Source organism: Lissotriton vulgaris, chromosome 4_1 (genome assembly GCF_964263255.1).
Source record: "Lissotriton vulgaris chromosome 4_1, aLisVul1.2, whole genome shotgun sequence".
In the NCBI taxonomy this organism is placed as follows: Eukaryota; Metazoa; Chordata; class Amphibia; order Caudata; family Salamandridae; genus Lissotriton; species Lissotriton vulgaris.
Genome location: NC_141691.1, coordinates 1769914633 through 1769937750, shown reverse-complemented (window position 1 = coordinate 1769937750; position 23118 = coordinate 1769914633). Strand labels below are relative to the sequence as shown.

The window sequence follows — 23118 nt, the reverse complement described above, 5'->3', positions numbered from 1 at the left end:
GAGCGAAAGGCTTTGTAGACATATCAGACCGAAAGGTAGAGGTTGAAACTTATGGGGTGAAACACATGAGACCAGAATGCGTAGATGGAGAGACGGTAGTATGTTCGAGGGTATGTATCTAGTTAGATTGGTAGGTGGATATTAAGGACGGAAATTCACAGAAAAGAAAAATAATGTGGATATAGTGAACCAAAATTATGGTGATAGTGAATTGGAAGATGTGGTATTAGAAGAAATATTCAATAGGAGACCGCCACCATATCAGCCAAGTTCTCTCATGGACTACTCCGAATCCCCAGTAGCAGATGAAAGAATTAGTGAAACCCAGAGACAATCATCAAATTTCCGAGAATTTCCTGAGAGAGTAGAAACAAGATATATTCCAAGTACTCCAATTGCAGAAGCTAGAATTACAGGTACTCCTGTACAAATGAATGATTCACATAAAGGCGTGCGAAATAGTGAAAACCGAAGTGATGTGCAACCTAATATTTCTGATTATGAATGTTCTGCACATGAACTAATTCAGAACCTTACTAAAAATATGGAAGCAGTAACTGTCCCTGTAACGATAGAACCTGTAGTACCAGTATTTGAAAATCAAAGAATAAAGGAGACAAGTTTAACAATTCCATTGCAACAAGCTTTGCAGAAAGAAAAAGAAAATATTTATCCTGATTTGTCAGAAATTAAGCGAAATACTAATTTAAATCCACCTAAATTGACTTTTAACCAAAGTTCAATGTACAGATATCCAACTGGAGCAGAATCTGACTCAGCAACGCCAGAGAAAAGTCTAGACAAAATAGACTTAACACAAACTCCTGTAGGACCGTCAGATAGGGAATTGAGTGATTGGATTAACACTTTAAAATTAAAAGAGAATAAACCAAAAGTACTGGATGTAGCAAAACTAAAAGTAGATATGTAAGAAATAATTATTGGAACTATTGGAGCAGACAGACTAAAAACATATCAGGATGATGAACTTATGTTTATGTGTAAAAGTATAACATGGAAAGCCAAAATGGTGTATGATCAGTTGGAAGAATTAGCAACTGAACTAGGAGTGGAATTTTCAAAATTTAAATCATTGCAGAAATCATACAGAGTGGATTTTGAGGAAAAAGACATTGAGAATATGAATACTGCTGGGAGGATAGTTCAAATAAAAGAGTTAATTGTGCTATTGCGCAAATGGGGAGATGTGAGCAAATGGAGAATTAAATGGGCAAAGAAGAAAGAGGAAAGTAGTGATAAATCCACATTAGCTTTTCCAGCTAGGGAAAAAGAAGCAGTAGCAACTGAGTTTCCCATGAGAGAGATACCTGGAGGAGGATATGTGCATGTTCCTTGGACTAGACAAGACATATTGTCATTCACAAATGATTTCCCTAGATTGAAAGAGAAACCAGTGGAATGGTATCGACAGGTAGACAGATTTGTAAAAGTGTCAAAAGTTTTATGGATAGATCTGGATGGATTGTTTGACATAGTTGTGGCAGAATGCAAAATAGCTGTAAATTGGCCAAGAGAAGAGTTTCAACGAGATAAAGTGACAGGTGCTCCTTCTCCTGATGTGATGCAAAAATATGATCAAGTGATAGTATGGCTGAAAAATAAAACACCTCCAAAAGAAATTGATAGAGTAAAAATAGACAGAACTACTCAAGAACCGAAGGAATCTGTACATTCATTTTATGAAAGATTGTTGCTAGTATTCAAGCAATACAGTGGCTATGAAGAGTTAAGTGAAAAGGATATGAGCCACTTTATTTACAGATTTGTGTATGGATTGAGACCGGAGATTGGAGAAATGATACGTAATCATTTGCTAGGTTGGCAGTCGTGTAGTGTGGATGAAGTATTAAGAAGGGCAAAATATTGCAGTGAAGAGATTGATGCAAAACAGAAGCTGAAAGAGAAAGCCATGTGGGCACAAGTGAAAGTAGCAGAACAGCAAGTAGCACAATTGGAAAGTAAAAATATAGGGAATCAAGCAAATTATAAAGGCAAACCTAAAGTAGTAGGGAATAAGGAGGAATTGAAGAAGAAATTCCCCTGTTTCAATTGCGGCAAGTTAGGGCAGTGAGTGTAAATGTCCGCCAAGAGTTAATGTAGAAAATGCTCCATTAAATCCACAGGTGCAGACTGAGGTAAAACAAAAGCAGCCGCAGCAAATAGATACTCAGCACAGTCAGGTACCCCAGCCGCCACTCCCATACAGTGTAAATCAGCAAAAATTCAGTGCAGAGACAGGATTCTGCGGAGGTGAACAGGTAAAAAGAGCACCTAGAGTGAGTGCGAGTTCGCAGTATTGGTTGCAAGAGGAAGTTGGGGGTGAGTCGGAGGAAGGTTTCTGACGGTGCCCGAGAGAGGAAGAAGAGTGTGTGCTTGGAGCCACTCTTGAGGTAGATCAGTCTGGTCCATTTGTCAACGGAAAAGTAAATTATGTAGAAATAACTTTCTTAGCGGACACTGGAGCTAACCGTTCTACTGCCAGATCAGTGGAAATTCAAAACCTTCCTCTCTCGGGAGAACACATTCAAGTTGTAGGTGTAGCGAATTGACAGATTAAAACTTCTCTAACACAGCCAGTAGAAGTAGAAATTGGAAATTTTAAAGACATGCATCGATTTGTAGTATGTGATAGCAGCCCTGTAAATCTGTTAGGTAGGGATATTCTATGTAAGATGAACTGTGCCATATATTGTTCACCAGATGGCATAGAACTGCAGACCCCAGATGAAGACAGCTTGCATAAAATGACAATGCTAATGATTGAGGCAGAACAGAGAAAGTTGTTTCCTGTTTTTGATCGAGAAACGATTCCTTTAAAACTAAAAGAGGTAGTGAAAGAAGAAGTATGGGATTTCACTGGACACGATATAGGATTAATGAAAGGTGTTGATCCTGTAAAATCACAATAAAAGAAGGTGCAAGTTACCCAAATATTCCGCAGTATAAAATGACAGCAGAAGTGATTGAAGGAATAATACCAGTGATTGACAAAATGATTGAGCAGGGAATACTGAGAGAAATAGAAAGCAGTCCCTGTAATTTGCTGATCATGGGATTGAAAAAGCCTAATGGAACATTTAGAATTGTACAGGACCTTAGAAAGGTTAATAAAATTGTTGTCCCATGTTGTCCGCTTGTTCCAAATCCAACAGTGATTTTGTACCAAATTCCCCATGATGCGGAATGGTACACGGTGATTGATTTGTGCAATGCGTTCCTTACTTTTCCATTGCATCCAGAAAGCCAGCCAATTTTTGCATTTCGATTCCAGAATCGTATCTTAGCATGGTGTAGAATTCCACAAGGGTATACTGAGAATCCATCAATTTTTAATCTAATCAGCTGCTAAAGAAATCATTAGAAAGCTTAAGCATGCCTGGAGAGTCTGTATTGGTACAATACATAGATGATCTTTTGATTGCATCAAAAACAAAGGATGCATGTATAACTGACACAGTAGCATTGCTGAATCATTTGGCAGAAGAGGGACATAAAGTGTCTACATCAAAGTTACAGTTTTGTCAAAAAAAAGTACAATACTTAGGTCATAAGATTGCTAAAGGAATCAGACAAGTCACAACAGAAAGAATCAGAATGATACAAGGAATGCAGCCATCTAAGACTCAAAGACAGGTGAGAATGTTCTTGGGAATGGTAGGTTATTGAAGACAGTGGATTAGTGGATTCTCGTTGATTGCAAAACCCTTACAGAGATTGACAAAAGCAGATATCTTTTTTTTAATGTTGTAAATAGCTTTATTTCGATATATATTAATATCATAAAAAGCAATACATGTACATTAAAAACAGTAAAAATAATACATCAATATTGGCATATTCTTTAGGCAACAATTTACATAGAAACTGGAAATATACAGTCTAAAATACTCTCAAGCAAGGAGGGAAAGCCTGTTAAATCTAAAAGCAGATATCAGAGACCCAATAGTTCTGACTAAAACTGAAATGGAACCATTTGAACAGTTGAAAACAAAATTGTGTGAAGCACCAGCATTAGGGATGCCTGATTATGAAAAAGAATTTGAATTATATTGCAGTGAGCGAGAAGGATGTGCATTGTCAGTATTAATTCAGAGACATGGAAAAATGAGAAAACCAATTGCGTATTTCTCAGCTGTTTTGGACCCTGTTGCAAAGGCTTTGCCAGGATGTCTCAAAGCAGTAGCAGCTACCAGTGTAAGTCTGGAGCAAAGCGAAGGAATAGTGATGGGATTTCCTGTGAGGGTATATGTACCTCATTCTGTGGAGATTCTCCTCACTAGAGCCAAAACTCAGTACATGACCAATAGCAGCTTGACCCATTACAAAAAAAGTGATTTTAGGAGCTGAAAAGTGACAATTGCCAGATGTGTGAATGTCAATCCTTCCACATTACTACCTGATACCATTGAAGCAGAGGTGAGAGGAGAACTTGATCATAAATGTTTGGAGGTTCTTGAATATTGCACAAAACCGAGACCTGATATCAGAGACCAACCTTTGCCTGAATCGGATTATGTGATGTTTGTGGATGGATCATGTTTAAAAACAGAAAGGCGAGTTCTAAGTGCAGCTTATGCTGTTTGCACTGTGGCAGAAGTGCTGGAAGCATCTTGTTTGAAAGGAATTCGTTCTGCTTAAGTAGTGGAGCTGATTGCTTTGATAAGAGCATGTGAATTGGGAAAAGAGGTGAAAGTAACCAAAGTGACCGATAGTCAGTATGGCTACTGAGTTGTTCATGATTTTGGACAGCTTTGGTCCCAAAGAGGTTATTGACCTCTGCAGGAACACCAATAAAAAATGCTGATTTTGTAAAAATGTTAATAGATGCAATTCACCTTCCTGAAAGGATAGCTGTGGTAAAATGTTCAGCTCATAAAAGAAACAAGGATTACATCACTTGTGGAAAAAATTACGCAGATGCAATTGCCAAACATTGTGCCAGAAATGAAATTTCAATTAACAAGGAAAAACAAAAAGAACATGTTCCAAGTCCTTTAAAGCTAACCACTGTAGTTGAGACACGGCAGGAAGTGAAACAGATGCAGGAAGAAGCAGAAGTTGAAGAAAATAATATTTGGTTAAAAGCAGGATGTAGACAGAGAGAAGAAGATGAAATCTGGGTTTACAAAGATGAAAGACCAGTAAAGCCTGAATGGTGATGGATTAAACCCAGATCAGTTGACTGGGGGTGAGTGTTTGATTGGCTCAAACGCTCCGTCCATCATCCCTTTTTGTATCGCAGTAATGCCTGATAGCATGAGTTCAGACATGGTCCGAATGTACCATGGTCAAGCCCATATTGGAAGAGATGCTTTGATCCTTCTTTTTAGACAGACTTGGTATAATCCCAAATTTAGAATGATTGCCGAGAGTTTATGTCAAAGATGTCTGGTATGCCAGCAATTCAATCCAAACAGGAAAACTGTTGTGAGCCTGGGAACCATAGGACAGGAGGGAGGTCCATTTACAAGGGTTCAGATGGATTTTGTGGCATTGCCCCCATGTAACAGACTTAGGTACATTCTTGTGATAATCTGTTTGTTCTCTCGATGGGTGGAGGCTTTCCCCACGAGGAGGAATGATGGATTGACTGTTGCAAAAATGTTTTTACGAGAGATAATACCGCGGTTTGGATTTCCGGTGTCCATTGAGTAGGATTGCGGACCCCATTTCCAAAACGAATTGATACAAATGATCTTTGAAGCTCTAGACATTCGCCAGAGGCTACATTGTGCTGATAGACCTGAGGCTTCAGGGGTAGTTGAACAGGTGAATGGAACAATTAAGAACAGGATTGCAAAAATGTGTTTAGCAACAGGACTCAAGTGGCCGGATGCCCTACCACTTGTATTGATGACCTTGAGAAGCATTCCTGACAGGAAAACTGGATTAAGTCCACATGAAATTTTGATGGGAAGAGTAATGAGGCAAGCCTATGTACCTGTTAATAAGTTGTTGACAATAAATGATGACATCATATTGGAATACTGCAAAAATCTATCTGATGTAGTAACTTCTGTGCTCCACCAGGTGGGAACTGAGTCAAATCCCAAAGAGAAAAATTCAGCTCATGATCTAGTCCCTGGAGACTGGGTTCGAGTAAAAGTACATCGCAGAAGAAACTGCCTGGTACCTCGGTGGCAGAAACCACATCAAGTCATCTTGGTCAGCACCACAGCAGTTAAGTGTGCTGGACTGAAAAGGTGGGTGCATGCTAGCCACACCATTTGTGTGCCTGCACCTGTGCACCCATACGACGGTGAAAGTACAACTGACTCTGACTCTGACTCTGAAGCTGAGCCAGAAAGAACTCCAGATACTGAAGATCTACAGGAACGTCGACATCTGGAAGTATCAGAAGACAGTTCTGCATCTGAAACTAAAGGTGACAAAGAGATTGAGGAGATACCAGATTCTGAAGATCAACTTAAAGATTGAGAATTGGTAAAAACTGACACCAGTAAAGACGCAAAGGAAAGTGAAGATAAGGTCGTAGAAGAGGAGAAAACTGAAGAGCAGTCTAGAAACTCTGAAAGCAGGTACGGAAATCCTGAGACTGGGGAAGATGAAATAACTCACGATAAGGATGAGATTCCGAGTACCAGTTATGAAGGTGTTCCTAACAGAGTAACAGAAAAGAAAGCTGAACCTGAAGAAGATAAAGACATTGTGGAAATCATAATCAACGATACAGTTGAGGATACTGAAAGTGAAACTGATGACAGTGCAGATGAAACTCCATTAAGAAAAAGCCCAAGGAAAAGAGCTTGGAGAGTGGAGCATAACACAATAGAGCCAAAGACTAAGAAAGTCTGTAAAGGAGATAATTGGCCTAAAGAAAATGATGGACAGAGATTTAAACTGTAAACAAAGCAAAAGAACCAGAAGAGCAAGTACATGAGATAACTAGTCAAAAACAATCACTGGGAAAGAAAATAGAAGTTGTTCAAAGGCCAAAAAGAGTAGGACGACCAAATCAGAAGTACAAGTCACCAGAGTGGGCTTATATAGTCCTACCGCCTATTGGTGAGGTCAATAGTAGCCAAGAGAACTTGTACTGCCCAAAAGTGATGGGAAAAAGTGAGTAAAAGAAGTCAATTTAAAGAAAATTGTTGGGTGCTCAAGAAATATATGATATTAAGTAAAAAGCCTGAAGTCCTGTGAGACGGATATTGTAAATATAGGAGAGGTCGGAGTTGACATAATGTCGAAGAAAACTTGTTAGAAAATCCATTTATAATATAGTCTAGAATAGAATTGACACAAGGTCGAAGACATTCTGTTAGTAAACCATTATTGTGTAACTTATAGGTGACACTAGGTCGAAGAAATTGTGTTAGGGAAAATGCCTACTAATAACCATAAGACAAACAGCCAGATTCATCAAAGACCCATTTTGCGAGACTTTAATAGCGATTCATAAGGAATCGCTATTACAGACTCGCAAAACGGGATTCATGTAGGAATCGCAAAATAAAATGCGATTCCTACACATTCCTTATTTGCGATTAGCAAATTGCTAATCGCCAATAAGGAATAACTCCCCATTCATTCCTATGGGCAAAAAGGCCCATAGGAATGAATGGGGAGTATTCCTTATTTGCGATTAGCAATTTTCTAATCACAAATAAGATAGCAATTTAAAGGGTGCCAGGGGTGTCCAAAGGACACCCTGTAGCACCCCTTAAATGCAAATTTAAACAGGTGTTGCGCACACACATGTCCAAAGGACATGTGTGTGTGTAACATGCAAAAGAAAAAAATGCACTAAAGTGCTTTTTACTCTTTTTTCACAATTTACCACGAAGTCAGACTTCGTGGTAAATTGCGACCAAATATTGCGAATTCGCAATTTCAAATTGGTTGATGAATTGCATTTAAGGAATCTCTATTAGAGATTCCTTAAATCCAATTCCATGCAAATATGCGATTTCGCTAATAGCGATTTTATCGCATTTGGGATGATGAATCCCAAATGCAAAAATTGCACTTGCAAAGGGCCAGATTCTCAGAATCTGGCCCTTTGCGAGCGCAATTTCGCTTGATGGATCGGGCTGAAAATGTTCTATTTTTAAAAAATGGTGCAGATGTTGTTCTATTTGCATGGGACTTTGATAATATTATGGGTGATTTTAGCTATTGTTGTTCCTTTTCAAGATAGTGTAGCAAAATTAAAACTAAATGTGAGTTTAAATAAGCTGAGTGAGAAAGCAGAGGTTCATGGGACCAATGTGTATAAACCAGAAGTGTATCAAGATAGGTCCATTAGCGATTTTACAAAAAATACTTTTTCAAAACTCTTGCTTGAGTATGTTAAAACAATGAATGTTGATGACTGTTATGTTTGTGTAAAATTGCCCGCATCAGTGTCAGAAGGGGTGACGTATCACCATCTTCCACTTACATATGGGGTGACTTGTAGTGTAATTGCAAGTTTATTTTATCAGACAGGGAAATTGGAATATCATTATTCAAATGTGGATGAGATTTTTGCTAAGTTAAAAGTTGATGGTGCCTTAAACAAAAAGAAACCTGCAAAATCGATGGGAGAATATTTCCTAGAAGTAGATGAATTGACCCATGATTTTGCTTTTAATAACAATCTAACCTGTAAAATGAGAATTGAAGAAACTACTTTTTTAAATATGGTTGAAGAATATAGAGTTGCTTATAAAAGAAATGAGAAAGTAAATCATGAGAAATCAAAATATTGGTCCTTTAATGATGAAAATATTGATGACAGGAATGTAAATGTGGCAATAAGCATTGATACTCCTATGGAAGGGAAATTTTGTATTAGAAGAGAAAATACTTTGTATGACAATTATTTTGTGGGTGCAAGTCAATATAAAGATACTTATAGAATCCTAGGGGGTTGGGGATTTAAAGGAGGAAATGATCCTGTTTTTCCTGTTATATACTTCATTTGTGGGAACAAAGCTTACTATAGGCTCCCAGATCATTGGTATGGGACCTGTTATGTGGGTTTTGTCTTTCCGAAAATCTTTCATGTAGATAGAGGTACTAATGGAAAGCATGAGATAGGTAAAGTTTTAAGTCGGAAAAGAAGAGAGAGTGTGATGGAAATAATAGGTGATGATTTTGGAGCACTGATACCAGCAGTCTGAATTTCATTTAATGCAAATAGAATCCAAAAATTGTCCACAATAGTTGACAGATTGTCAACAGATACTGCAGGAGGTTTCCTGATGGTTAATACTGAAATGATTGCTATGAGGGCTATGGTTATGCAAAATCGACTTGCCCTTGATATAATTTTAGCAAAAGAGGGATGAGGCTGTGGAACTTTAAAGGTGCAACATTGTTGTACTTATATCCCAGACAAAAGTAGAAATCTTGAAAAGTATATTACAAATATTACAGATTTACACAAAGAAATGGAACCACTGGAGGTTGAAGGTGTTCTTGATAGATTAGGTAAAAGTTTTATAGCAGTTAAGCATTGTTTTCAAGAAATACGTAATTCAATTATAGGTAAAATAATAATTCCAATAACAATTTTAGTGATACTGATTTTCTTGATAAGATTATGTTGTATATGCAAAAGTAGAAGAGATTTTAGAAAAGCAGTAAGCAAGACAATTCAAGAACGAAAAGCAAGGGAAAGAGAAAGAAATGAAATAGAAATGGAAGACATAAGAGAAAAGATTTTCAAAGACACTAGAGAGAAGGATACTAGAGTATAGACTGTACTAATATAAAGAATTTGAAACAGGTTCTATTAAATTTTACAAAATTTTGAGGGATATTTGGTGATAGAATCACCAGATGAGGGAATTGATGGAGCGAGGTGGCAAAGCAAAATTTTGTATGCCCCTCGTAAAGTCAATGTTCCATAACGTTAATCTTACTAATGGTGTGATGTCCTGGAATAACCAACCTTAGAATAATTTTCATACATGAAACACACGTGGGAAAACTAATTTGCCTGCATGAAGCGAAATAATTAATTAATATGTATTGTTATGGTGATGTGAACTAATGCACAGCTTAAATATTACCAACACGCAGCATATGTGTGCTTATTGTATATGTTTTGTGCTAGAAAATCATCGGATATGTAAGTATAAACGCATATATGTGGCTTATTTGCTAGGTAATAACTAATGGGGAAACATTAGTATGGTGGGAGGTAAACAGAAGGGCTTTAGTTCTATATTTAACATGAATTTGTGTTTGTTTCTACGATAGTTCCAAAAGTGGCCTTTGAGGCCTAGTACGAAAATGGCCACTCTGATTCACTGCGAGCGAGTATAAGTCTGCGCATGTGCGCCCAAAGCCTGCAAGTGCGATTGAGCTGCCTGTGCTCAGATGAGGAGTTCAAGGTTACCAAGTCCCGTGAACAAGGATGAGTGCCAAGATGTGGACATTCAGATGTTCTAAACGTGGGAATTGCTCTCGACGTTGCGAATCACAGATGTGACTAGGCCAAGACTGTCCTAAAACAAAAGACGTATTATAAAATTACTGCATCACTGAAAAAATGATGTTGTAATGGTGAGGAAATGCTCACCCACCTCAAATTTGTCCAATCAGGACCCGAATTGGTGATGTTAGATACTTTTTAGATAGATTAAGTTAGGAAATTAGTGTATAAAAACCCCTGATTTTGCTTAGAAGCATCGCTCCTTTCGATTTCCCCTGGAGATGCTGCCGGATTGAAGATCGATTCCTGGATGTAAGAAATTTTTCGGAGTTATTTGTTTTCTTTGCGGACTGTTAAGATAAGATGAGGATGTTAGCTAGGGATGTTAGCAGAGAATAAATTTTGAACTATCTGTTCTTTGCTAAACTTTCCAACTGAACTTTAAATAAATGTCTATTTCTGAGCTCTTAAATGAATGATTATTTGGTTGAAATAAAGGTTTAAGAATTTTACTTGAATAAAGAATTAAATAAATGCCATAATATTTAGACATGCTGAAATCTGTTGATAATAAAATAAGAGAGAAGGAAAATTAAAGCTGGTCTGGTATTTTCCTACGCCTATTTTTCTACTAACAGGTTCATCGCCACTATGGTGGTGTGTCTGAATAATATTGAGATTTATTAAAACCATGGCAAACTGTTATTAAAACTGCAAGTGTAAACAATAAATAGTTAAATAGGTTTAGACACTCCGCCAAATGTTGCAGCGTTTATTCCGATTAAATGTCACCAAAACCCTGCACTAGAGAATAAATGAAGAGAGTACAGTGTTATGGGCCCCACTGGTAAATGAATGTGTGACTGATTATTTCAGGGAAGCGGTGATGTTAAGCTTAGAAATTATTTCTGAACTACGGCTGCATCACAAGAGTAACTCAAACCGTAAGTCATATTTCTGAAGCCACTTTGCATGGCTTTAAGTGGTTCCAAACATATGGAAACAGAGATAATTTTAAAGCCGTTCTTGATAATATACCCCTTGGAGTGCTATTGGTTCTGCCTCCAAAACATTTCAGCATACACAGCAGTGATCTCTATATCGGTTTTCCCATTTTAAAGACCGTCCAATAAATGCTTCCTCTGCAGTCGAGGTACCATGACGCGAGCAAATAATTTGGCTAGGACAGTAATGTAAGATCCAGAGCCTACTGTATCCTTTTTCAATGTAGTCTAAAAAGTTTTTAATCCTATGTTGGAGGGGATTATGGACGGTCCAGTGAGGAGGGACACTCACACATGGCGTTCCACCATAAAATGCTTAGTCGGAGTGCATTTCTTCACATTGACCACCATTACTTGACCATTACTTCAACCCTTATATCTGTCAGTATAACAATCATTACTTCAACCCCCTAACCAAGGCACAAGTCCTAAAAAGAAAAAGAAAAAGGACTAACAAAGTTAGACAGTGTGAAAGTAACACTACACTGTGTGACATCACACTGTGACATAACACGTGGCATCTCAGGAAGTGGCATCACAGGAAGTGGCATCTGTACAATAATGATTTTTTTTAAAAAGGGTATTGAAATCTGTTTGTGTAAATACTCACACAGTTCGATACAGTTTACATTGTTACAATGCATTCTCTTTTATATAGGGATTAAACAAAGTCAAAAGATTGCTTCCAAACCGTAGTTTCGCTTAAATGCATGTAAAGTGATGACACCCTGTTGGACTTGGCCCTTTTTGCAGGGTCATCCCTGAACTTTTTGCCTCCCTCTTATATTTTTCCTGACCTGTTGTTGGCTATTTTATGACTTTGGGCCGTTTACCACTGCTGACCAGTGTTAAAGTGCATATGCTCTCCTTATTGTAAATTGATGTATGAATTGGTGATTCCATAATTGACTGATGTGGTTTACTTGTCAGACCCTAGTACAGTGCACTGCGTGTGCCCAGGCATTGTAAACCAAATGCTGCTGGTGGGCTTGCAGCACTGGTTGTGCCACCCACAGAAGCATCCTTGTATAATGTGTCTACGGTCTGCCATTGCAGAACCTGCGTGCAGTCTGCTACTGTCATGCTGACTGGAAAAGTGCACCCACTTGCCAGTCCCTAAACCTTCCCTTTTCTTCATATTAGTCACCCCTATGGTAGGCACACGTGCAGGGTGCATTGTAAGCCCTGACGTGTGTGGCATGTCCTAATAGTGAATTACAGCCATTTTCGTTTTTCACTATTGCAAGGCTACCTGTTCTCCATAGGCAAAAATGGGCTGTTAGATTATTACATGTTTATAATCCTAACAGACTCAGAGTGAGATTTTAGTGAGGTTTATTTTAATATACTGTGTTTGCAAATTCCACTTTTAGAAAGTAGGTTTTTGCTTGCCTAACCTTTCAAGCCTGCCTGTTCGAGGTTGTGTATTCCTTTGTCTGGGATTTGTGAGTGACAGGGCTGGGGGATTCCAGGAGACAGGCTGGTGCAGCCTGGTGGTGAATAGAGAGATCTGCATCTAGATGGGAGGGAGGAGTTGCACCTGGGACCTGAATAGGGCTGGGCCTTCCCCCTACAATGCCGGCTCCACCCCCTATGGTGCGTCTGATGTCTCTGCCCTACACACTGAAAGAAGAGAAGGAAGACTGTCAACAAAGTGTTCCAGGACTGTACTTGCCTTCCGCAATGCTGGCTCCACCTCCTGTGGGGCATCTGATGTGCCTGCCCTGCGCTGTGAAAGGAAAGGAGAAGTCTGGTAAACAGAGTGCTTCAGAACTGGTTTGGACTAGGGACAGGCCCCTCCCCCCTCAGAGAAAAAAGGATTTTGGGGTATAAGTATTGGGACCCTGATCCCAAGAAATTTGATCATTTCTGGACTTACAAGACGAAACCTCTGCTGAGGAGAAGAAACCTGAAGAAACTGAGGAGAGACTATTCCCAAGCTGAAGGGCTGCTTGGGGGATTGGCCTGCAGTGGTTGCCCGACTGCCAAAGGGAGGAGAAAGAACTTTGTGGACTTTTCTTTCAACTTGTGCAAAGATCTCCAAGGGCTTGGAAGAGAGCTTTCCCCCTGGCCGAAGTCCCAGGACCAGTGGACTTCACCAGCCTTTGTGAATTGCTGCTGGAAACAAGTGGCTACAGAGGCAGGGAGCTGTGACCGACTCTCAAGACCGGCCTGGTGTCCTGTAGGCACCACACCTAGCAACGTCCGCCTTGCACAGCGCAAGCTCTGTGCTCACCGACTCCGTCAACGAGCCATAGCCTGCACCGCGACTGGAAGGACACCGCGATGTGCAACGCCTCGCTACACCAAATCGAACTGATCTGGCCGACGCGGTCACTGCTGCTGACTTTGAGTCCTGTGACCGCACCGGAGTTGGGTTCCGCCTCGCATGCTTTGCGACACATCCCCCGACTCGCACCGCTGTTCGGACAGACCGACACCAGCTCCTGAACTCCGGCTGTGTCGCTGCACTATAAAGCTGGAAGCACCGCAACGAGCAACGTCTGCCTAAAACAACGCAAGCTCTGAGCTCACCGACTCAGTCTCGACGCCGTCAACGAGTCGTAGCCGGCACGCGACTGGAAGGACACCGTGACCTGCAACGTGCCGGCCGCCTCAAGGAAAAGGTACTGTGACTGAGTCTGTCGACATTTGAGTGGGCCCAGACTGCCGCGGTCCGCTGGATTTGTTAGACTCTGTGTTCTTTTCAGCAACGCTGTAGCCGGACAAGGCTACCGACTCGCACAGAACCTTGAACTAAGCTTTTCAAACCTGAACTCTTGAAATTTGATAGTACTGTGGATTCTTTTTGTTGTTTATTGGTCTTGTGGTAACTCTATATAACTTATTTTTTATATAAAACCTGTGTGGTGTCCATTTGTAGTGTTGTCACTGGGTTACTGTATGTGGTCACAACTGCTTAACTTACATCGCCTCTGAAATAAGCCTTGACTGCTCGCGCCACGCCGCCTAGAGGGTGAGCAGGGGTTATTTTGGGAGAGTAATTCCCTTGCCCTGACTAGAGGGGAGGGTCCCTGCTTGTCACAAGTACCTACCTGTGCCAACCAGAGACCCCCAATTCTTACACACCCTATTTGCTTATGTTTCTCCATCAATGCTCTGGCATCTAGGTATGGGCTGCAGATGGGTCCCAGATGGATTATACTCGCACAAAAGGAGAGCTGATGGCCTTTAAATCAGCCCTACGTTTTGAGCCTAGCTGGAGGGCAAAATAAAAAAAGCCCCTCTGCTGCCTGCACGTTGTTGCTCAGCAGAAAGCAGTCTACAATGTAGAAGTGTCAGAATGTGTCATGGCATTGGAAAATTTCACAGAAGGTCATCTTACTTCTCTGTGGCCCAACTACCTAGCAGGAGGGATGACAACCATCCTGTTAAAATAGGGGGTAGGCGTCATCTATCTGAGTGCACCCCCAATTGTGCTCTACCTTTAACAGTATAATTGGTGTTCTTCAACTCCTACCTCTAACGGTATAACGGTCATTACTTCAACTACCTACCTGTAATAGTGTAACAGTGAATAATACTTCAACCAAATCTCTTCGAGCTACCAATGCTTTTAACCCCATTTCTAACCCTAGAATTAGTACTCACTCTACCCATTACGCTAACCTTAAACTTGTTGCAGGGATTCTGTTCTGGAATAGAACTATGCATGGATCCATAGAACATCAGTAGTTCAGGGCTGAGCCACCATACCACCACAGCATCTATGAGCCAGAGTCCAGCTAGCCATAGTACCTCACTTGCCGTCCTAATCTTACCAGAGCAACAAGTGAATTGGCACAACAGTAAACAACAATATCGAAGCTCTGGGAGGCCGTGGTAACAGGACACACCCTTTCGCTCTCTCACTCGTGCTTGTTCACAATAAGATAACCAGGCGATATGAAGGTTTTTAGAATATTTATTGAAAATATCGTGTTCTGAAATGCAGTATACGTGCCACAATCAGAAAACAAATGCATAATAAAAATACTGTTATCATGGTTAATAATCTGTATACCAAGGAAAGCCTTGTCATTTTATAGGACATATTGACCTAAACCCCCTCCCCTGCTACTAAAACTAAATTATTATATATAAAAAAGATCTCTTGGATTACTGGCAGACCCGGTAATTTGGCATACACTGATGGACGCTCTACATCTCAGCAGACGCAGTGCTCTTGTCTCAGAATTCTCATTCCATGTGTGTGTTCCCGGTTCATGTACTCATCTATATGACAGGACATGTTTGCACAAAAGCAACAGCTGCATTCTTGGGTTATATCTAGGTGCTAGTGCCTTGCCTTGCCTTGCCAGAAAGAATTACAAGGGACATTTTTGTTTGACCTTGTCAGTGGTGTTCAGATTTAATCCCAGGAAAAGAACAGAATGTGAAAACATATGCAGGTAAAAAGAAAATACAATAAGGCACAAAAGCAAGCATGTTTATCTAGTAACATGTGCAGAGGAAAAATTAGGCCTACAACATGCACAGTTAGGCTAACATAGGGAAAACCACAAGGGCCAATGCAGGAAACACACAGCCCCTTCCCTTTGGTCAGGACAATAGCACTTAGAAAGATACTAGACAAGATAAGTGTAATTTGAAAGTAAACATTCTCAAAGCCTTGTTTCAGAAATGTCATTGACTAAAACATAAATGCAGATGAAAAAGTCAATAAATCATCAAATTATGGTGCTTCAGAGGAATCCAGAATGTTACTCACTTTTTCATAGTCCAAAGACTCAGCACATAATTATTGGTTGACAGTCCACGTCATGAGCTTCAGAGAACAAATATGGTCTCGGGTCTCAGTCAATGCTGAGACAGTTATCAGGCAACATTAATCTGTGTTGACAGAGGCTGTATCTTGTGATCTATGTGCCAAAGGACACATTTCCTCATAGGCCAAAGGCTCAAACCTTTCATGGTGTAAAAGTCGCAAGCCCAATGGACAGTTCTGAAAATGGGTTGCTAAGGGCCTCAGCAGCAGTCCAAAGTCCAAGGCAGCGGGGGTCTGTGAGGACAAGTATATGTCCAGGACCCATTCAAAGGGACACCAGATGCAGTGAAATACAGGTTGGGCACAGATAAACCAGGCAGGCCGAAATATCAAAGACCAATCAAAATCGTGGATGTGGACCCGTTAGGTTCACAGGAGGGCAGTCGCCGGGACACAAATGCTCCTGGCCTGAAGAATTCCCCCCGCCACGAGCCTAAGAGGCTTTTCGCATTTCTCGCACGAATTCTGCATCATTCACAAAGTGCAGGGAATACATGAAGAACTCCCTATGCACAGATTACATACAAGTTTGTAATTGTTATAATTATCCCGCCTTTTCTTGCCAGTGACGCCTTAGCGTGCGTCACTGATGAGGTGAGGCCTGTCTTGGTCCTGATGAATGCTGAGCTGAATTTTGGCTCTAGATAGCAGAAACATGTCAACCTTTTTTTGTACATTTATTTGTATAGGACATTTTGGTTCAAAATAATTTAACCTCTTCCATGTCCGTCTTTCATCACTGTTTTTAACAGAGTCAGAGCTACCCCTTCATTAAAAGGGTTTAGGGAGTAGCCCGTACTCCTTTTAATTCACTCTCTTACCACTGTTGGAGATATATATTTTTTCCAAATAAGAACCCAATGAAGACAACTGGTAACCGACTTTCAGTTGGTGCCTGAGGGTTCTTTTTTCTACACTGTGCATGTATAACCCACTTCAGTACTGTCCTTTTGGGTCTGTCACTCGGGCCTAGCTGGTAGTAATCTCTTCAATTTATGATTTCACTACCTTTTCCCTGTTCCTTTCTCTATTTTGACCTTTTCAGTCACTCTTTTGTTGATTGGTATACGTTTATTTAAGGGGTATAAGAGTGTCTTTCTGACCCTTCCTCTCTTGTTGTTTCATACTTACTTAAATTTAGCCCATTTTTTTAGGGAACTCACAGGTAGGTTTTGCATCCTTGTAAGCCTTGCGGAGTTGCTCCGCAAAGCGTAAAAAAACTCTGCAACGCTACGTTTCTGATGTTCGGCAATGCGGATTGCGTGCCTGGGGGAAATATCACACGAATTTTACCGCACGGTCGTCGATGGGTGCAGCCATTTTGTTTTTCTACTCTTTGTAATTGTTCTGGGGCCTGTTTTGAATCCTCCATATATCTTTTCAATCCTTTGTTCCTATAACTTTTTTCTGATCTTTTATATTTATTATATATCCCTCTCTCTTCCTGAATGTATATTTTGCATTTTTTTTTCTACTCTTCGTGTGTTTAACTGTGTTTTTTTACTGTTTTTCTATTACTTGCTTTTTATTTTTTTTTACTTCCCTACTTCTTCTCTTGACTTTATTTTTTACTTCTATTTTTTCTCCTCAGACCCCCGCCCCCCAGAACAATGGCTAAGAGAAAGAAGATGACACATTGTGCAACCAGGAGTCGCCTTCCTTGCAGAAGGTGTCGCCTGGAAGGGGTGCAGCCCAGGGCTTTATTTTCTGAGGTGGAGGTGGCTGCACTGTTTTTTTTGTGCAGCGCCATCTCCCCTAAACCCTGGCAGCGGGCGGCAAGCCTGGGTCTGGGTACAGGATCCAGGAGAGTCACCGGCGATGGGCAAGTGTGGCTGGGCAGTTGAAGAACCGGGGTTTAACCCAGCGGTGTCAGGGGCACGCCTAAGATCCTCAAATTCACCTGTCTGGGTATACAGAGACATGGAAAACTTCTGAATGGCATCAGAGACCAAGTTTATTAGCTGCAGCTAGTAACAGTGATCCTAGAAATAGATCACGGTGTAAATTCTCAGGAGACTGCTCATTTTACTAAGGCGAGATGTCTCCTTTTATATCCAATATTCACATTATAAATGTACACCCACTGCACAAAATTCTAGCCAATAAGGTACATTTTCAAACAAAGTATCACATAACAAAAACTCAATATCCAGTATCCCAACCCAAAAGTTAATTATTAGGAATGTCCCAAATTCAATCTCCACAAGCCGGACAAACCTATAATTGAAAGCATAACCCATGTAATGAAGAAACATAAAAAAGAAACAGTAACAGATGATGAACAAGATAAGGCATGTGCAAGGAAACTAAAAGTTAACGATGTCCTGAACATTGATTGGCAATCTCAGCCAAAGATCGATCAGGGAAATTGGCTTTGCGAGGTCAGTTTCAGGTGAAGAGGTCAGTTTCTTACAGTTCATTTCAGAGTCAAAAAGAAACCTAGTTAATGTATACATGAACTAAGAAGGCCAGGCCCCTTTGTTCGCCAGGCTACCTTCACTGGCCTACGTGATGGCAACACAAAATGGTGGCACAGAACAAAATGGAGTCAGACTCGAGAATTACAAAACCTCAGACCCTCCTTTTGCCATTACGTAGGCAATAACCTAAGACTCATGTTAACCTGAATCTAGGTCTATACCGATATTCATTAGGTCATCAAGGTGTTGCTGTAGCATAATCTTATTATTCCCTACTTCTCTCGGGACAGGTCTTCGAAAACACATAGTAGCACAAAGACTACAAATGGCGGTACCACACTGGATGCAAAGACAACGAGAGAAAAGGATGGTTAAAACCATACCAAGGAATGTCAGAGTCTTCCATCTCCATTTGGACAGCAGTCCCTAAAACCATCCCGTCAATGACCAGTCTCCTTCATCTACATGGATAGACTCAGAGATTTTATACAACCTAGAGATGGCTTGGTACACTGTAGGGGCATTATCTGGTATGTAAACACAGCAACTGGATCCAATCAATTTACATACTCATCCTCGATCTGCAAGTATGATGTCTAAAACCATACGGTTATGCAAAGTTATAAGGTGGTCCGTTTGAAGCTCAGCTGTAACATTACTAAGAGCACCTGCTGTCTCATTAATAGTAGCTTCAACAACGCGGACAAGCTGTCGAATATGCCTACTATTGATCATAGGACCCCAAAAGGGCAGGAAGCCCTTGAAGAAATCTCCTACTTCATGTGCTGCAGTATCTTCCTGATTGAAGACACCTCTACCATATCTCGTTCTATGATAGTCTGAAGCAGTAGTGTATGTAGAGGGAAGCAGAAACGCCACATAACACGTTTATGAAAAATCAGGTGGCAACCATGTGTAGGCTCTGTCATGACAAACAAAATATGTGCCTTTAGCTGTCACAAACGGTGGAGAAGTCCGAGATGAATAGACATAGGTTTGAGCACACACACTCTTACCTAGCTGAGCTTTTGGATTCCGACCATTACCTTGCAAATAAAAATGGCCTCGGTGGGGTACAATCCAAATAGGGGGAGACCTTTTTCGTCTCTCCTTCTCTGTCAAGCTGGTACTATATCCAGTCACGTTCCAATCAATGTAAGCCTGCACCTCTTCCTTAGGGATAGCATTATATGCATCAATATCTCGGATCATAGCTACTATTCCCCTTATCAAGGCACTATTGCTCGAGTTATCTTTAAGGGAACATAAGGGGCGTACCTCATTTCCATAGATAAACATGCTCTTAAAAGACCACACAGACCCATTAAAAGAAAAAGGCGAAACCAAATATGGCATACCTTTATCTGTCATATGAGGCATAAGATCACAAACCCAACAATTAGTGGTATTTACTACTAACTGATGCTGATGCAACAACTGTATGAACGAGTTGTTGACAAATTCTGATCTCCTTGTCTGTTCATGTTCAGGCAACGTATAAAACTGGTGCAAAGAAACAGTAGTGAAAGAAAGCATAGGTTGGGAGGTGGGTGCAGATGTCTGTTGTGTAGCATAGACAGTCCAACCCACACAAGCTAACGTGATACTTAAAAACGTCAAAAAGCACAATATTATAAAACTATGTATCAATGTACAAAATCTTGTCTTAAGGTCTATTCTCTCAACATCTCTTTCAGTTACAACAGACTCCATCCTCTAACATGCTGCTCGCGGCAATTTTCCTTCTTCACTCAAGTGTGTGTCCAGGCGTCCTAGACGCCCCTAGAATCGCAGACCTTTCGTCAATATGCGGGCCACCCCTTAAGTCTTATACCGCGACCCTGCAGCTGAACCCGGATGGTGGTTCGAAAAAGAAAAAGAAAAATAGTCTCTTGTCTGAAAGAGTGTAATTCACAAAAAAATTCCTATTTTATTTGTCCTTTTTAGACCTTTCAATTCAATTCAATTCAATTAATTTATATAGCGCGCTACATACCCAGAGGGTCTCAAGGCGCTTGAAGCGGGGTGGGGAATTACTTGTCGAATATCCAGGTTTTAAGTTGCTTTCTGAATGCTAGGTGGTTCTGAGTGAGGCGAAGGTGAATGGGAAGTGAGTTCCAGGTTTTGGCCGCCAGGTAGGAGAAGGATCTTCCTCCCATGGTGGTTTTGTTGATGCGAGGTACAGCAGCAAGGGCTTGGTTGGAAGAGCGTAGCTGGCGGGAGGGGGTGTAGAAGGAAAGTCGTGTGTTGAGGCATTCGGGTCCAAGTTCGTAAAGTGCTTTGTGTGTGTGGGTTAGGAGGCGGAATGTTATCCTCTTGTCGACGGGGAGCCAGTGGAGGTTTTTCAGGTGACCAGAAATGTGGTCTTTACGCGGGATGTCTGGTATGAGTCTGGCTGATGCGTTCTGGATGCGTTGGAGTTTTTTCTGAAGTTTTGCGGTGGTACCGGCGTATAGGGTGTTTCCGTAGTCCAGGCGGCTTGTAACCAGTGCGTGGGTGACCGTTTTTCTAGTTTCGGTGGGGATCCAGCAAAATGTTTTTTTGAGCATGCGAAGAATGTTGAAGCAAGATGATGAAACGGCGTTGACTTGTCTGGTCATCGAGAGTGAGGCGTCCAGGATGATGCCCAGGTTCCGTGCGTGGTCCGTCGGGATGGGTGCTTTTCCAAGGGCCTCTGGCCACCAAGAGTCGTCCCAGGTGGAGGGGGAGGTACCTAAGATAAGGACTTCTGTTTTGTCTGAATTCAGTTTCAGACGGCTGTGCTTCATCCACTCGGCTACTTCTTTCATTCCTTCATGTAGGTTGGTTTTGGCGGTGTTAGGGTCTTTGGTGAGTGAGAGGATCAGTTGAGTGTCATCAGCGTAGGAGATGATGTTGAGGTTGTGTTGGCGTGCGATGGTCGCGAGGGGGCTCATGTATACGTTGAAGAGGGTGGGGCTGAGTGAAGATCCTTGTGGCACGCCGCAAATGACTTCAGTGGACTCTGACTTGAATGGTGGGAGGCGGACTCTCTGAGTTCTTCCGGCAAGGAACGAGGTGATCCATTCCAGTGCTTTTCCTTGGATTCCGATGTTTCTGAGGCGTTGTAACAGGGTGCTATGACAGACTGTGTCGAAGGCTGCGGAGAGGTCGAGGAGGATGAGGGCGACTGTGTCTCCATTGTCCAGTAGAGTTCGAATGTCGTCTGTTGCTGTGATGAGTGCGGTCTCAGTGCTGTGTTTGGCTCGGAAGCCGGACTGTGAGGAGTCAAGGGATTTGTTGGTTTCGAGGAAGGCGGCGAGCTGGTTGTTGACAGCTTTCTCGATGACTTTGGCCGGGAATGGAAGGAGCGAGATGGGGCGGTAGTTTTTGAGTTCGGTGGGGTCAGCTGTGGGTTTTTTCAGAAGGGCGCTGAGTTCGGCGTGTTTCCAGCTTTCCGGGAAGGTGGCGGAGTTGAGGGAGCAGTTGATGACGTCTCGGAGGTGTGGTGCTATGATGGAGTCTGCTTTGTTGAAGATGTGGTGAGGGCATGGGTCTGTGGGGGATCCTGAGTGGATGGAGTTCATCAGGCGGATGGTGTCTTCAGTGGAGATTGGGTTCCAGTCGTTAAGGATGTTCAAGGGGGGTGAAGGTACGGCAGAAGGTTGGGTGGGTTGGTCTCCGGGTAGGTTGTCGAAGCTGTTGTGGATGTCTGCGATTTTGTCGTGGAAGAACGAAGCTAGGGAGTCGCAAAGGGTTTGAGAGGGAGTGATGTCGTTGGAGTTGGCAGTGGGGTTGGTAAACTCTTTGACGATGTTGAATAATTCCTTGCTGTTGTGGGCGTTGTTGTCTATTCTGTCTTTGAATGCGGCTTTCTTGGCAGTCCGGATCAGTTGGTGGTGTATTCGGGTGGCGTTTTTGAAGGCGTCCCTGGTGCTGGTGTTTGGGTCTTTTTTCCAGGCCTTCTCAAGGGAGCGACAGAGTTTCTTGGATTTCTTAAGATCATCGTTGAACCAGGGGGCGTTTTTGCTGCCTAGTTTGATTTGATGTTTTTTCAAAGGTGCTAGGTTGTCGGCGCTGTTGGTTAGCCATTGAGTGAGGTTAATGGCTGCTTGGTTTGGGTTTGAAGAGTGGGCAGGGGGGTTTTGAAGAAGCGATGAGGAGATCTGGTCGATGGTGATTTTGTTCCAGTTTCTTCGCAGAGTAGGTTGAGGATGGTTGTGGGTTGTGGTCTTTTTGTAGACAAAGTGAACGCAGCTGTGGTCCGTCCAATGGAGAACTGTGGTGTGACTGAAGGAGATATGTTTGCTGGAGGTGAAGATAGGGTTGAGTGTGTGACCTGCGTAGTGACTGGGGGTATTAACAAGTTGTTTGAGTCCGAGGTTGGCGAGATTGTCCAGAAGGGTGGTGGCGTTGCTGTCGTTGCTCTTTTCCAGGTGAAAATTGAGGTCTCCCAGTAGAATGTAGTTCTCGGAGGGGAGGGCGTGTGGGGTGATAAAGTCAGTGATGTCTTCACTGAATTGTGCACGGGGTCCTGGT

General features: G+C 41.7%; 1 pseudogene; it reads left to right on the top strand.

Moving 5' to 3' along the window:
- The first annotated feature begins 544 nt into the window (after positions 1–544).
- Positions 545–23118, top strand: part of LOC147724544 (uncharacterized) — a 60214-nt pseudogene continuing 37640 nt past the window's right edge.